Source organism: Protopterus annectens, chromosome 3.part1, assembly GCF_019279795.1.
Source record: "Protopterus annectens isolate FY-2018-M chromosome 3.part1, PAN1.0, whole genome shotgun sequence".
NCBI lineage: Eukaryota > Metazoa > Chordata > Ceratodontiformes > Protopteridae > Protopterus > Protopterus annectens.
Genome location: NC_056732.1, coordinates 1,431,289,786 through 1,431,305,602, shown reverse-complemented (window position 1 = coordinate 1,431,305,602; position 15,817 = coordinate 1,431,289,786).

The window sequence follows — 15,817 nt, the reverse complement described above, 5'->3', positions numbered from 1 at the left end:
TTTCCGTGGTTTCATTGGCATACAGCACACAAACCTGGCATTCCAACAGGGGTGTGTACACTTTGGATATCCAGTGTATATGGGTGTTGATATAGCTGTTAGTGGTAGGCATGGACAGTAGCTCATAACACAGTTGTACACTTCTCTGATTACTATTGTAGTACCCATATCAGTGTCATGGCAATGCAATAACGAGTAGCTGTACACATTTATTTCTGTTGTATGCAGTGACACTGTTATTACACACATGTGCTACATACACAACGTATTTTCTGGACTGCTTGTAACCCATGTTATTACTTTTGTGCCTTTCCGCTGAGCATACGTATACATACATGTGCTCAGGGGACACTTGGTATACATTTGTGTTCTATGTCATTATGGCACACTGTATTTATATCCTTGCAGCTTAATCATACTTCTCAACCTGTTATACCAGGACTTCTGGACAATGGCCCACATCAATGGGTGACAACAGGGAAATCAATATTGATAACATATTAATATAGCTGACATAACACAAGTATATGTGTATGTGACTGCAGACATCAGTCACAACTGTGACTATTGGCCGGCAGAGCACTGTACATTTGAATGTTATTAATTCAATATATCACATGCAGTTTAACACACACATCTGCAACAGTACTTTACTATGCACATGCCATATATAGGTATCTTAGATTTACAATACAAACATGTAAAATACTCATGGCAGGCAACATATGGATATGGACAACATCCCATTAACTGGCCAAGCAGTGGTAGAGTCATGACTGTTTGACAGACACTCTAGTGGTTGCCATATGTGAGCTGTCCTTTCCCAGGGTGAGTCAGGCTCCTCAGCTGTGATCCTACCTCTCTACCTATTAGAGAATCACATCTGGACAAAGCCTAAAATTATGAGGGGATAATTAGGGACTGATCGTAAATATACCTGTTACAAACCTATGAAGTTTGTGGCATAATACATTTTGCATTATTATGACTATGAAGGATGTGGAGTATGAAACTCAAGTGTTTTCCATTACTTCATGACTTTCATCCTTAGCTATATGCCAGAAAAATATGGATGTTAAGATGAAAAGACATAACACTATGATGAGTAAATTTGACATTCTGTAAAGATCTGTACAGTTGACAGGTATGGCCCACTGCAGACAGAGCCAGATGCTATGTCCATAGCAGCTGTTCAGCAGGACATCATTAAAGCAAGTCTTGTTGGCACATATAATTCTTTCAAAATCATCTAACCCATTATTACAGACCGAGTACTACATTCAATTAAATGCTTACATGTTTCATATACCTGTTTTATTTTTATGCTCTTTTCCATGTTCCGGTTTAGGTTTATGCATTTCTTGCTTTGTTTGTTTTTATTGTCTCTCTCCCTCTGCATTACAGGGATCAAGCTGGTTTGAATAGGTTGCAGCATGGCTTTTGTAGGTGATGCACATGAGCAGGTGATGGCCTCTGCACCAATTGGTGTTCCCCGCTTGATAATTGCATGCAGAGCAGCTGTGTAGTTCTTCCAATAGCCAATGTCATAGCAACCCACTACTATAATTGACTACTTCATATGGGTGGTGTCCCTTTACCCTGCCTTTACTGGAGGCATCCTTCATGTGTGGGGGCAGCAGTGTTACAGACAGCAGGTAGGAATACCTCTTACAAGACTTGTGGACACAGGCCATCTACATGTTTGTATAAGGTTCCAGACCTAGGGACAGAGTGTGAGTATTGCTGTTATATGCTTTGAATACTGCTAGTTTTACAGGATTTGTGTGTACATGCTAGTTTTGCATGGATTGCAGTCTCTCTGCATAGCTCTCAACTGTGGGGCTATCCACATAATGGACAGAGGTTTGGATGTTATGTTTAGTCTGTTCCCTAGATAGGTGTTGTCATTGACAAACCAGTGGGATTCTCTCTGTTGATTGCTATCAGTACATGACAACATCCATTTGTGTTTCTGACATCATATTCCTCAGAAATGGTATGTTGCAACTAATCCTGTAACAACAGCAACTTTCATAGTGTATGACAGCAATATTTCAAACATGGCCCTGTGTTTCGGCCTCTGTCCTTCACTTATATACCAGGCTTTGTCCAGATGTCATGCAGTAAGAGGTTGATAAGTATGGTCTATCAATATTTAGTGGTGACATTCCAGGTATCATCCCAGTGATGTTGTGGACTCCCACAGATGTTGTGGGGTAAGGCTATAAATATGAGGGCTATGGGTCCTGGGTTCAAGACTTGGTAGGGCTTATTATTTTGTTGCTGTGCAGAACAAGGGCTGTTGAATACGGAGGTGATTAAGGCACTTTTAAGCAGTTGTAAGAGTGTTTGCGTGGGTTTGCATGGTGGTAAGCAATGCTAATGTCTGGTTAACTATGTCTACACACAGTTAGCCTTAAAAAGTACTTAATCTGTGTAGACATCACTTAGCACCATGCAAACAGGCTTACTCCCGCATACTACTGCTTACTCCCACTTACCTCTCCCTAATTTCTTTAAAAGAAAAGAAAAAAGGGGTGATAGGAAAGTGGTGAAAAAGGGGGCAAAAGGAGGAGGGTAAAACAATAGGAAAGATAGCTAGGGATGTGCAGGATGGATGTAGGGAAGATCCACAGCTGTCCATTTCTTCTACAGCAACAAATGTGCATATATACTGAATTTGGAGTTACATTTGGACACTCAAACCCCTGAGAGAGAGGGATGAGGAAAACAATAATGTGTTGTGAAGCCAATTAGGCAAGATTACATGTGTCCAGTGGACACGTGCAAAATGGACAGCTATGTATGAGACAAACATTTTTTTGAGAACAGATTGCCCTTTTTTTTTAAGGTGAGAGTGGGATGTTGGGGAAGGATAGTAGGTATATTTGGGGAGGTAAGTTGGGTAGGAAGACAGACAAGACAGACAAGATAGCATACAGGGGTGGTATATGACACATGTGGGGGGTAAACACCTTGGATGGGGAGGGGTGTTTGGTAATCGGAAGCCCACGAGCCCCCAAATGGATACAGTGGGACTGAGGTCCCCACCCATGGGCAGGCACCACTGCACCTTCATGGCCCCGAAGGTGGCTGTGCTGTGGTTGAGCAGGAGGGGCAGGCTGACCCTCTAATTGTGCCACGTGACCCTCAAGATGGCATAGCAGATCCCCAGATTCCTTGCAGAGCTCACTACACACCAGACACTGGACCTGGCTTTGGGTGACAGGATCCTGTCCACACCCGCGCCCGGGGGGGGATGAGCCCCATACCCTGAGGTGGTTCCACCCAAAGGTGGTGTAGGACCAGTGGATGAGGAGGTCCCAGGGAGGGTCCCAGACATGCTTGGGCCTGGTGCCACAGCCAGAGGAGGCAGGAGAGGCAGATCCACTGGGAACAGCCTTCCCTGACATGCTGTGGTGTTGCAGTTTTAGAACATATGTTGGTTAGTATGGTAAACACATTACAGGATTAGTTATAACAGCATGCATAAGTATTCCCATTAACCCAAAACAACAGATCTGGAACATTTGCATAGCAAACTGAACACATGCATATATGGAACCACATTGGGCATTACACCAGCATGCAGGTTATACTGATAACAACAGGCCACCAAAGATAGTATATGAACAGGAAACATTAATTGGAATAAATTTCAACATTTGTAGAACAACAGGACATATGTCCCAACAGTAGGTTTGGTGGAAAACATATCCATTAATTTATGTGTTTAGATTATTGGTGAAGATAAGGTGGGAGAGAGAGAGAGATGTTAGTTAATAAATGTAGATTCTTGCAGTGGTCACAGCTTTAATGATCATTGCTCTACTCATTACACTACAGGTATTATTACAACAATGATGGCATAGTGTTGGGTAGTGATATGTTTCTACACAGTATAATTACTGCCTTCTTATAGCTACTTTGTACTTTCTCTTACCTGGAAGACATGTGGAGGGAATGTTTGTTAATACTATATGACTGTTTCTACCCATATTCACATAGTCAGGGTTACATATGTGCACTCTTACAGTGTGTGTGTGTGTGTGTGTGTGTGTGTGTGTGTGTGTGTGTGTGTGTGTGTGTGTGTGTGTGTACTACTGACACACTCTGCCTTGATTTTTATAGGTCACCCTGGTTGTTGTTAGCAGGGACCAGTAGCTGTGACAGCATGACACTTTTGAAGTTTTCTTGGGGGAGACCACTTGGTGTATGTTCTTATCTTGCTGTCATTTGCAGCCTTGGGGTTCAACCATGGGTGATGGACACAGTATAACTACAGCCTTCCTATAGCTACTTTATACCTTCTCTTACCTGGGAGACCTGCAGAGGGAATGTTTGTTAACACTACCTGACTGTTTCTACACATTTTCACAAAATCCTAGTTGAAATTATGCATACAACTTACTACCACTCCCAGGATTCAAACCGTGGCTGTTTCTGCTAAAAATATAAGAAATGTGTGTTTCATCAGATGGAGCTATTGAGAAACTGCTGTCTGTTCCTTGAATGATTTCTTTCTCATTCTCTCTTTGTTGTACTATCTGACCTTGTAATTATAACATTCTTATACATACATTCCTATACATACCTTTTCACATAGCACAGTGTTGAAAACAGTGGTTAACACAACATTACTATTCAGATATCAGATCTTGACATTTTTAATATCAGTTAATCCCGTGTCTTACAGAGGCACTAACTTTGTCAGATGAGACTTGCTTGTTTAACGCTTTCAGAGCTATAGTTGCTATTTATAACCTGTACACATTTCAAATCATGCCATACCAGAGTAAACACAACCAGTCCAGGGTTTTGACTTTTATTGACAGGCAGTTACAGTTTTCTTTATATATAACCTATATGAGACTATTACTGTAATATTGTCTGCTTTATTCAGTACAAACCATATCCATTTTTAATGCTGGCAGGTGACATTCTACTCCTTTATATTTATTTGGTATGAATACTACAAGCTAGATTGTTACTCACCAGCCTCGCAATGCAGCCTTTGCAACCTGCTGGCATGAGCTTCCTGGTTAACAGCCTACTCAGCTGGAGTTGTAATGAATATAGAGAAACACTTATGCATACCTATCCATCACATACATAGGCTGGACTTTGGTAAACAGTTATTGCTATGAATACTTACACATTGCTGGGACATCACTCATCTGTAGTGCTTCTTGGACCCACTGGTCGAAGAGCTCGTTCTTCCTCCACATCAAGTCAGCATAGTGGTGCTGGACCTGCTCCCCAGTTTGAGGGATACCAGTGGTACTGATGAGATCACTGGCTAGACTTTATCAGGCCTCCACTTTGTATTGGGAGCCCTGGTACTGGTCCTACAGCAATCTCACATCATGATTTTTTACAAGGAGTCCTACCATGACCTTGGACTCCTGTATGCCCCAGCACTGCACCCGAAAGCACATGTTGTATCCAACACCTGCCATACTGCCTACAGTGAAAAGCTACAACCAGTTATGAGCTGTATTCCACCTGTGAAGTTTAAATATGGCTGATTTCTTGCCCTTTGCCATGATTGGACAGTTTTGAATATGCTGAGCTAAGCTAAGCTACGGGCAAACCTGCTTAGTTAAGGTTGGCAGTGCTTACAGGGGAAGGTTCAGCACTGTTTACCAATGGGCAAATCTGCTTAGCTGGGCTACTCATTGCTTAGCATTCATATTTACACAATGCTTACACCCTGTCAGCATATCTGTGCAATGCTTAGCATTGCTTATGTTTTATTTTATGGACTACCACCTGCATGGGATTAATTCATCGTTCCTGACATATTATAAATTTGTTTACCTTCCCTGACATCCCCCAATGTGCTTTCATTACATTTATTCTTGTGTGACTATACTGTATGGGGCACTTGTGTTTATGTGGGGGCTTCACAATTTTATTACGCTCACACCTCACATCTGGACCTACTACACTACTCTGGTTAACAAATATATGTTCTTTAGTACCTAATTATTAAAAACATAAATTATGTACTGCTTTCACATGTAAATCATTAATTGGCTTTACTGGGGGTCAAACCAAGAATAGCCACTTACAAGGCAAATGCTGTAATTACTTCAGTATTTCTGCATTGCTATGTTCGGAAGTATATAACTATTTAGCTCCTTATGTTCTGTAAGCTAGGCTACATAGAGCTGCCTGATGCGCACACCTGCTCAGCTATGCTTAAACTTTATTGCAGACTGAAAAAAAATGTAACTGTTGTGTTTTATTTTTGTACTGTAGGGGTATGCACATTGATTTCTGCAACATTATTGGTGGGGGGCTGTGCTTTTACAATGGTGATGACATGGCAGTTTTAACATTTGAGGCATGCTTCATGGAGGCTCACAGTGTCCGCCATACCTCTCAACTGTACAGATTGTTACAGACTGCCCAGATAGTTGCCTTATATTTTTGGTCCATTTTTCATATCATTGTGGCTTTCTGGTGGATTAGTGGCAAATCGTTAAAGATTGCAGTTACACTGCATTTTACACTTCATAACCTTCAGCACATTCATGCTAATGCATAACCTATTATTCTATCAACCTAAGTCTGTGAGCCAGACTTTTATTTCCTTTCTCCGGATTTCTTACACTCTAAGAGGTTGAGAGGTATTTTGCGGACACTCTCACCACCATTCCATTGCTGTACTGCAATTATGGAGTGCAGAGGGCATGTGTATAGAGAGAGCACTACTCTCAGACACCCCTCCATGCTTGTACACAGATCCGTGTCCATGTACAAGCTGAGCAGCGCGCCTTCATTTATATATTTATATGTGTGTGTGTGTGTGTGTGTGTGTGTGTGTGTGTGTGTGTGTGTGTGTGTGTGTATATATATATATATACATATATATATATATATATATATATATATATATATATAAAATATATACATACACACACACACACAAACATATATATATATATATATATGTATATATATATATATATATATATATATATATATATATACATATATATATATATATATATATATATATATATATATATAATTGTATACACAGTGCACCAATAACTGCTGCCAGCTCTCTTTTGTTTACTGTGTGTGTGTGTGTGTGTGTGTGTGTGTGTGTGTGTGTGTGTGTGTGTGTGTGTGTGTGTGTGTGTGTGTGTGTGTGTCTGTCTGTCTGTGTTTGTGAAAGCCCCAGTGTGCAATGTGAATGAATAACATTGGGCAAGTGTAAATGGTGAGTAGCTTGTTATGTATTCTTCCCATGGCTGCAGCAAGAACTGTAGGAACAGTATATGGGAGAATAGTATGGCCACAGGGACCTACATACTGCAGTAGTTCTCATCCTTTGAGCAAACCTCTCAATGATGCTTGGCTCTATTTCAAGCACACATTCACAGCCAGAATAAATGAGAGTGTGTTACAGCAGAAAGAGTCATGAGGTATGTGTGGCAGTTTTTTTTTGACACAGTGATATATATAGATAGATATATGTGAAGAAAATATAACTTGTGGAAGATAGTAAGTGAAGTAAGATGAAAATAGGAGTGTGCATCAGGTAGTAAGGCTATACAGACATATTACAGACAAGAGTGAGAAAGAAGGTGGGGATAGACAGGGGTAAGAAAGATGATGGAAATGGAGGCATTAAATGTAATCTTTTATAAATGACAATTACCTGAAGAAAAAAAATATAAAACAAGACACAATGGTCCCTTGAGGAGGCTTGAACTAATTACCCTCCCTAATTATAGCATACAGAGTACTTTATTTACAGGTTGAGCTACAGAAACAGTAAGACAAAAAGATATTAGTGAAGCACATAGAAGCTGATTGCTACACAGTCACATAATCATTAAATATACATTCTAGAGAGTACTTAGACCTATAACTCACCTTGTTCATACTGTGCAAAACACTTCATTTAGAGGCTGTTCTACACAAGTAGTTAAATCAAAGGTGTCAGTAAAGTACATGTTACTTGATTGATACACATTTGCAGAATGAAAGAATGAATGACACAAAAAAGGTAAACACCTTGGGTAGACTTGAACTCATATTCCCCTGTAAATACAGTGAACAAAACACATAATTTACAGGCTGAGCTATAGAAGCTATAAGACACCACTCAAAGAAACACAGTGCACTGATTGTGTCACACTTACAGAATGAAAGAAATACAACCCTGAGTGGAGTTGAACCCTTAACTGCTCAAAGCACTTCAGTTACATGCTGAGCTACAGAAGCATTGAGCAAAACCAAATGTGTCAGTGAAGCACATAGCATTCGATTGTTAACACACTTGCAGAATGAAATTAGACAAAAACCATAGAACTCTTAGGGACTCAAACCTGCAAACCTCCTCATTTAACCCATGTAAAGATTAAGCAGTTTTACCGTGTTGCATGTGCATACTACCATGCAGTGACAGCTCATTTGCATGGATGATGTTGCCTGAGGCCAATATACATAGTGCACAACAGTGGTTGTACTTAGTAGTTACTATACAATGAGCTGTGCTAGTCCTTGTTGGTTGTGCACAGCCATGGATGGTGCTCTTGGCAACCAGACAAGCACTGTACAATCACAAAATGTTACAAAAGGCAAGTCATTTTAAAGCCCTAATTTGACATATGTAAGATGCCTTTATCTACGTTTTTCTAGATTAAAAGGAGGAAATGGAAGTATAGGAAAGATGAAAAGAGAAAGCAAGTAGAGGGTAGAACAGAATGTGAGCAACTAAGGAATGAGTAGGATGGATGTGGGGAAGGTGGGATCATTTGTTTTTTTGGGGGGGCAGGTGCCTATTTTTCATGCATAAAATGAAAGTTCATTGGGAAAGGAAGAAAGTTATGTTAGATGAAGTTGAGGTGAGGGAGTTAGATTAGGGAGTAGGGGAAAACAAACATGACTGACATGGTGTTTGGTAACACAATGAGGGAGAGGAACACAATTCTGAAGGAGACATTAGACAAACAGAAGGAAGACAATGCTGAGGGGAGGACTATGCAACCAGCAGCATGGGCATGGACACAGAAGGGAGGAAAACACCAGGGTGGGGGATAAGATAGGGTGTTCGCAGCTACTGCCTCTGTTAGCTGTGGCCCAGTAGGAGATTACTTGCCACCCTGCTAATGTCATCACTGGACCCTGTCTCAGATGGGGGAGACAGGGTTTTACAGGGAGGGAGATTTTCCATATGTTCAATTGTGGCATCCAACTTCCTGTCGATAATTTCACTCACAGTCTGTGCCAGATGCTGATGGGTGACTAAGTTGTCCCCTCCACTAGCACTGCTACTGATGGGTGCAACTGTCCCACCATCTGGCACAGGGCTACCTGAAGCAGGTGGTACAGATAGGGCAGGAAGTGTGGCGGTATTTGGGGAAAGCTGGACCAATGTTCTGGGTGCTTCTGTTGGTGGTGGTGATGGTGCTGCTGCCCTCTGTAGAGTATCAACATGCCTTGCTAGAAGGATGGGTGTAGCCATGATTATGCTAAGTAAAATAAATGCAGAGAAAGAAAATAAAAAAAAAACAAAATAAATGTATCAAACTAAAAAGACAGTGAAAAAAATGGTGGGGAGAGAGTGCTACAAATATAATGAAAACTGAAGCTGAAATATGTTTGGGCTAAGTTATATACTTAAATGATCAACAAATGCGTCTCAATTTAACAAGGCTGTTAGCATACACAATCTGAACCAATAACCATCACCACTTGTAGTCTGAGAGATGAACCATTAACATAATAAGCTACTTGGAAAAAACAGCATGGTTCTTTAGTTCATAACAATGGTAGGATGCCTGAGACAAATATACACATACAAAAATATTACATTGTTAAGACACATTTCACTCACAGGTTATAAGAAAACGAAACAAATGTCTACCTACCCAGAAGTATTGCTCAAACATAATTCCCCATCTAATTCTGAAGTTATGATGAATCAGATACCTCAACTGAAATATTTTATGATGACTTAAGGGGTCAGGGAATTGAACCTACAAACATCCTCCCAGTGTGAGAACATTGCTTTAACTTCCTGACATACTTATCCAAGTAAATGACAGGATGCATGCATAAACACAGTAATAACCTTCAACAGTCATACTGCTACTTTTGACCTATGGCAGTTATCACAGAACTGACAGTGGTGCATGCAACGCATACTGTTTGGGAATGGATCCCTGGCTGCTGTTAATATTAATAGCTATATAGTCTGAAGCAAGTATATTTACCCTGGCAGTCTCTTAGGTTCCTTGATCTTCTTTTCAGCTGTCTATTTGCTTCAATTTATTCATGGGTTGTAGAAATAAAGACAGCTGTGTGTGACATTTGTGGATAGTATGCACTAGCAGGTTATTTTTGTAGCTAACATAAGTTTTTCTTATAGTACATAAGTAATGCCTTTTGTTTAACTTCACCATCTCATTGCCAAGGAGGTCAGGATCATTGATCCTCATGTCACTGCAATGGTGATGGCACTGTCCCTCCATATGTGGGATGGCAGTTGCATAAGTGACAACCTGGACTAAACTATTGCAGGCTTCAGTCTTATTATGAAGCTCTTTATAGCCCTCCTGCAGAAGCCTTTGACTGTAGTCCATATGGGGGAGGTAGAGAACAGAAAGTGTTATGGCTCCTCTCCACAACACTTCTACACTCTAAAAGGAGCACTACCCAGTACATCTCCAGCCATGTTATCTCACCTTGAAGAATCTTAGAGACGACAGAAAATTGTCATCCAAATCAGGTCCTGCATATTCCATAGGCCACACAGCAACTGATATCACTGGGCACCTCATTTGTGCAATTCAGAAAATATAAGTACTGCATTATTATGGTTCTGCAATGGCAATTTAATGCATGAAACATGCTAGTCCTGTTTTCCTGTGTATGCTAACTGACTCAAGCCTATAATGTATTTTTTGTATACTTCCAGTTCACACCCATACCTCCTTATGGCATACTGAACATTTTTTTGGTGTGTTTTCTTTAGCTAAATGACTTCCCAGCTAATAGCAGGCAGTATTAGAAAGGGAAAGGAGTAATTAAGAAAATGACACAAAGATTGCTAGTCTAGGATATCCTGCAGTGGAGAAATTATTCTTTATTTGGCACTTATTATTCATGTTTCCATATTTATGTTCACATTTTCATAACGGAGAGACCTACATTTTATTGAAGTGTATGGTGTGAAATGCTAATGTGGGAGACAAGACACTTCACTGAAAATGCTGGTTTATATCACACTGGACTAAAAGTATTGCTAGTTGTTTGAAATTAATAATGAAAGTAAGAAATACTTTCCATAAGTACTTATAGTTCAAAAAACAAAAAAACAAGTACCTTACAATCTGTTACATAACATTACGTGAAACCGTAGATGTTGATGAAAACTACCTTTGACATTTGCTCTGTAGTTGCACATCTTGGGTGATAACCAGGATTATTTGCATTGCTAATTATACAATTAAACATATGTTTTCATCTTTCTGTAAATATCTCAGTAAACATGCACTTATAGATAAATATCTTATTGTCATGTGACAGCTTATGTCTGGTTAACAAAAATATTCTAACAGCATATGTCTTAGCTGTCCAGTTTTCAAGATATGAAAATTTGTAAAAGTTTAGAAAGAATATAATTTGGGGTTTGCATGCATTATTCTTTATTACAGTATTTATGGAAAAGACTATCCCCCGGATTTACTAAACTTTGTTTAAGAGCAGGACGGCAGTGCGCCATGCATATTAATAAGGCGTGCTGCCCGAGCTCCTAGGCTTACACGGAGCATGTAAGAGTGCAGGGGGCATGTCTGAGAGCCGAGCTCTCAGAATAAACATGCCCCTGCAATGTAGAACAGCAGAAAGGGGTATGAAATGAGCGAGACTGCTCATAGGTGTCTGCATATCCCCACTAACAGTCCCCAATGTGTACAACAGCAAAAGTACATATAAATAAAATGAAGAAACCCTTTTATTTTTTTTTTAACTCTGATTAAAGCTAACTGTAGGTGCGAAGGTGTGCCCATCGCTTAGCTACAGTTAAAGCAGCTTAAAAGGCTGAAGAGGATAACAAGGAAGATATATGCAAATAAAGCAGCATAGCAATAATGTAGTGGGCAGAGCATTCGCCTTACGAGCAGGCATTCAATGTTCGAGTCCCACTGCAGCACATTCCATTTTCCATGGCAAAGCACGTTATGAGCAATATTTTTGTTGCAAAACCCACTAAATAACATATAGTTATGAACTGGAGTACTGCAGGAAATGCACATGTGAAGTGTAAGTGTCATAATTAATAAGGCACTAGTAAGCAGGTTTAAGCACAAATAAGCAGTAGTAAGCATATTTAAGCACTAGTAAGCGGGTTTAAGTGCATTTGCGTGGGAGTAATCAATGCCTACACTGGCTAAGCAATTCTGAAGCTAACTCTCTGTAAGCAGATGTAACAGCAGGTTAGAAGTGCGTACCATCACGCAAACCCACTTACAACTGCTCAAAAGTGCCTTAATCACTCTGTATCCAATGGCCCTTATTCTGCCCATCAGCAAAATAAACAGCCATGCAGGTCTCAAACCCAGGACCCTATACACCATAGTCCCAGTTGTAACCCACCAAGCCATCGCAAGAATGAGGTAGTAGTAAACATGTAATTACAGGTGTGGGGGTAGCCACATTCTTTGATTTCCTGTCCTTGCATATTTAAACTGGTGCATGTGAAATAATTCCTGCTTTAAAACTTCAGCTTGGCCAGCTAAGAACTTGGTTATATTCAACTGGACGTATAAGAGAATTTAAGTACCTTTATCTGCTCTTTTTTTTTAAAAATACAGTATTTAATTTGAGTGTTGAAGGAATTTTTATCTGAAGTTATTCTGCTCTTCAGTAACTTGAACTGAAGCTAGTGTTGGCTGAATTTTGTTATTTGCTAATAATTACAGGTGTGGGGGTAGCCACATTCTTTGATTTCCTGTCCTTGCATATTTAAACTGGTGCATGTGAAATAATTCCTGCTTTAAAACTTCAGCTTGGCCAGCTAAGAACTTGGTTATATTCAACTGGACGTATAAGAGAATTTAAGTACCTTTATCTGCTCTTTTTTTTAAAAAATACAGTATTTAATTTGAGTGTTGAAGGAATTTTTATCTGAAGTTATTCTGCTCTTCAGTAACTTGAACTGAAGCTAGTGTTGGCTGAATTTTGTTATTTGCTAGTAATTACAGGTGTGGGGTAGCCACATTCTTTGATTTCCTGTCCTTGCATATTTAAACTGGTGCATGTGAAATAATTCCTGCTTTAAAACTTCAGCTTGGCCAGCTAAGAACTTGGTTATATTCAACTGGATGTATAAGAGAATTTAAGTACCTTTATCTGCTCTTTTTTTAAAAAAATACAGTATTTAATTTGAGTGTTGAAGGAATTTTTATCTGAAGTTATTCTGCTCTTCAGTAACTTGAACTGAAGCTAGTGTTGGCTGAATTTTGTTATTTGCTAGTAATTACAGGTGTGGGGTAGCCACATTCTTTGATTTCCTGTCCTTGCATATTTAAACTGGTGCATGTGAAATAATTCCTGCTTTAAAACTTCAGCTTGGCCAGCTAAGAACTTGGTTATATTCAACTGGACGTATAAGAGAATTTAAGTACCTTTATCTGCTCTTTTTTTTAAAAAAAATACAGTATTTAATTTGAGTGTTGAAGGAATTTTTATCTGAAGTTATTCTGCTCTTCAGTAACTTGAACTGAAGCTAGTGTTGGCTGAATTTTGTTATTTGCTAGTAATTACAGGTGTGGGGGTAGCCACATTCTTTGATTTCCTGTCCTTGCATATTTAAACTGGTGCATGTGAAATAATTCCTGCTTTAAAACTTCAGCTTGGCCAGCTAAGAACTTGGTTATATTCAACTGGACGTATAAGAGAATTTAAGTACCTTTATCTGCTCTTTTTTTTAAAAAAAATACAGCATTTAATTTGAGTGTTGAAGGAATTTTTATCTGAAGTTATTCTGCTCTTCAGTAACTTGAACTGAAGCTAGTGTTGGCTGAATTTTGTTATTTGCTAGTAATTACAGGTGTGGGGGTAGCCACATTCTTTGATTTCCTGTCCTTGCATATTTAAACTGGTGCATGTGAAATAATTCCTGCTTTAAAACTTCAGCTTGGCCAGCTAAGAACTTGGTTATATTCAACTGGACGTATAAGAGAATTTAAGTACCTTTATCTGCTCTTTTTTTTTTTAAAAAAATACAGTATTTAATTTGAGTGTTGAAGGAATTTTTATCTGAAGTTATTCTGCTCTTCAGTGGTCTTGAAACTGCCAGCCCTTCATCCTGCCTCTGGGCCCATCTCATTTGCTCACTCAACTGAGTGCAGTGAGATCATATTCTGATTTCAGGCACTCCTACTGTGTACAAAGAGAGCATCTGGGAAATAAAAAATTAAGCTTATTTCCTGCCTTTCTTGTTAAGTGGTACAGACTATTTGTAGGCTTCTGAGCCCCAAGCCCTTCTGTGTTTGAGGGAAGCCTTCTAGCTTGTTTTTTTTTTCTTATAACTAGCCAGTTTTCTAGTTTCAGCACTCAAATCTGTTTCTTTGATCTCAGCACTTGTTCAGAAAAAAAAAAAAAAAAAAAAAAAAAAAAATTTCATCTGCTTTTACTGTACTTGTGTTTTTACCTACTTCTTTTTACTTTTGCATCATCTTAAAATACTCAATTGTATTTATTACTGCTTGGTGTAACTCATTCTAAGCCTTTTGGTTTAAACACTTGGGCTTCGGACCAGTTAGTTGTTTTGCACTGAGAGGGTTTGTGGTCTGCACTGTTGTGGCAGAACAGGTAGCTTACATCCTTCTAGGTTGAGAACTGCTGATTGAGGGCTCAGTGTCTGTTATTCTAAAAGTGTATTAATTCTGGTTTAAGCACTTGGGCTTCAGCCCAGTTATTTTACATTAAGAGGGTTCGTGGTCTGCACTCTTGTGGGAGGAGAGGCTGGACTCTGCCCTTCCGAGCTGGGAATTTCTGGTTAAAGGCTTATAGTGCCTGAATATGTGAACTGTATCTTACTGAAATTGGTTCACCTTGTTTGCTCTAGCATAGACTAGATCCAGGCCTGCTGGATCTAGCTTTGTTTATATGCTTGTTGTTTGTTTGCTTGTTATTTCCCTGGAAGCTAATTCCACCTAATACGCAACTTCTCAGCGCTTCTGTGGATCACTAGTGATATCTGCATTGCTTACTGTACTTATTTCCTTGTTTCACTTGAAAGAAAGTTACTGTTTGTCGTTTTTGCATTTAGTTACTTGTAACACATTGCACTCAAGTTACCTGGCACTTGCTCACTAAAGCAATTATATAAGTCAGCACTAAAAATTAAAAGCACTACACCCTCACTCCCCACTGGCCCTTGTTTTCAATTAAGGAATTCCCAATATTATTCTAGCATGTCCAAAGGTCAGTTGTTAATCTTCTCTCCGGTCCAGCTGGTGAATCTGGGAATCTTGAGGCAATGTTATAACTGCCTCATGTACACAGACAACCCTCTCCTCCTCCCACATAACACAAATACTTGTAGAGATGCAGCTATTTAGCCAAACTGGAGGCTGAGCTCTCTCAACTCAGGACTGGCAAGACCAGACAGGAGGAGAAGGCAACTACACACACCACAAAACCAGCCTCACATAATGCTACCACTCCACTGAATCAAACACATAAACACACAAAGACATACCCGGAGGCTCTGAGTAAAAATTTACCTAAACAGCAGAGGCCTCCAAAGCAGACACCCAAACAACTGCTACCTCAAGACACCCCA